The sequence below is a fragment of the Canis lupus genome, chromosome 24 (genome assembly GCF_048164855.1).
Source record: "Canis lupus baileyi chromosome 24, mCanLup2.hap1, whole genome shotgun sequence".
Lineage (NCBI taxonomy): Eukaryota > Metazoa > Chordata > Mammalia > Carnivora > Canidae > Canis > Canis lupus.
In genome coordinates this window covers 1,760,344-1,762,687 of record NC_132861.1, presented here as the reverse complement: position 1 = coordinate 1,762,687, position 2,344 = coordinate 1,760,344, and positions in this window count along the sequence as shown.

The following is a 2,344-nucleotide window of genomic DNA, read 5'->3' as shown; positions in this document are numbered from 1 at the left end:
TAATTTTCTCAGCCTCCACACAGACAAGTGACTGATTTTTAAAACTCCAAATTTTAGGGGCTGCCCTGGTGGAGACTTGTGCTCTTCCTGCTCGGGAGGGTGTCCTCGCACTCCTGGCCTTTGCTGGCCTGTCCCAGGAACGTGGCCCGGTGACTGCACAGGGGTTTGCTGCTTATGGCCACACAGGGCAGACAGCTGGCCCGAGTCCCGCTGCTCTCATCGGGGTTCCCGCTTCTGTGCCTGGGAACAGTTGGCGCCACCATCCTTGGGACCCCTGGGATCCTGAGCCCACCCTGTCGCTCCAGGGACTGCCCCCCACTTCTCCACCTGAACACCTTAAGGCTGGTGTGTCCCCCACTCTAGCAGACTTCTGAAAGTTCAGATTTTGTGCTCTGCTGCTTATAATATTGTGCGTAGACCCGTCAGCTGGCTCCCTGCCCTTGTGGGATCCAGGGCTGTGTCTCCCCAAGATCAACTGATTGATTTTTTTTAAGATTTTATTTTTCTGTAATCTCTACACCCAACATGGGGCTTGAACTTTCTACCCCAAGAACAAGAGTCCCATGTTCTTACGAACCACACCGAGCTGGTCAGGCTCCCTTTGATTGATTGATACATGTTAATTGAAGCAGGGGTGTTGCATGTGTCAGGGCAGTAACTGAGCCCACGCTTTGAGGTGTGGTGGAGTCATTTGGACCTTGATCAATGTTAAAGAAACCATAGCTTCCCTGGAAGCCCAGGGAGCAGGGCCCACACACGTGAAAAGTTGATAATTTCCTTTGCTGTAGTAGTTATTTTACTGACTCTTTATTTAAAGTGCTATTCAATGGTAAATGTCAATCTAGGATTGGGATACAGTGAGAACGTTCTAGGATTCGGAGGTAACTAAAGCTCCCCGTCAAGGACTCAGTGTTCCAGTTTGATGCAGAGATAGGCAAGGAAGCAAAGAGTTATGAAACACGGCACTGGGGTGTCTGGCTGGCCTGGTTGGGGGATCTTGATCTCAGGGTTGTGAGTTTGAACTCCATGTTGGGTATAGAGAGGACATAAGACTAAAATATTTAACAAATAATAAATGGATGAACAAATAAAGCATGACATCAAAGGTAAGTGCTTGCTTATGTCTCACCTGAGACCTATTCTTTATCGCCCCGCTTGCACTACTTGGCCCAGATGACGTCCTCCACAAGGGACAGTCCCGCCCGAGTGGAAGTGGGCCTCTTTCATTGTAAGACCTGTGGTTCCCCTCGGTCTGCAGGGAGAGAAGAGCCGTAAAGGCACAAGTTCGGGGGATCAGCATAAACCTAAGCAATGATCATTCCCGAACCCAGTAGCCAGAGCTCAGCCTCCTTTTAGGACCCGATGTCATAAAGAACCCTCTTTGCTCATTGGTTTGGATGCAGGGTGGAGGCTAAACTAGAATTAGGAAGAACAAAAGAGGAGGAAAACCAGAACCTGAAAGAGAGGAGGACAGATTTCACCATCCGTAGCCTTCACAGGGACCTGGTGTCCTTTCCTAGGAGGGGCCTCCCCTCTGTAGGATGCTTCCTGCCCCTCTGCGCTCCTTGTTGGAACTCAGCAGGCACATCTCCGTGCCTCCAGCACGTCTGCAGTCGTGATTTATAGCGTCTTCCATGTATCCTTTTGGGGACCACAGCGTCATGTATGTAACCATCCAGCTGCTGTTTGACATCATTGGGGGGATTCCGACTTTTGTTGGTTTTGGGGTGTGTGTGTGTCTGTCACATGCAGCTATCACGTGCAGCTGTCTGATCCTCTTGGTGCATCACCCAAACGCCGAAATGGTTGGCACAACATCATTTCTGGTGCTGGAGCTGGGCGGCTAGCTGGGCTCTCCTGGCCGACCCGGGGCTGGCTCGTGCAGTGACTTTCTGCTGGAGGGTCAGCTGAGCTGGAAGGCCTGGCTCGGCCACATTCCCATGTCTGGCAGTGGGTCCCGCCGAGCGCCAGCTGCTTCTCTTCTCTCCGATGCCTCTCCAGCAGGGAGCCAGACCTCGGGGCCGCCCTGGGGGGAGCTCCTGAGGATCTGGCTGCCCATGGGAGGGAGTGGGGTGTGGATGGGCTGGGCTTCCTCGGTCCCCTGTGCTGCCTGGCCTTCAGACCGAGCCCCATGCTCACCTAGCCTCTACTCACTAGGGTGAGAAGGGTGCCCTCCACACGCTGGTGTGAGATCCAGCACCACAAGGTGTGCACTGAGTCCACCTGGTGAGGGTGGCCCGGGGTGTGAGCTGCAAGTGTGGGACCCAGGAAATTTAACAAAAATCCCCTACCCCTGGACAAGCAGAGCAGGACTGATTCCATTTTGTGCTACACCTTCCACCTC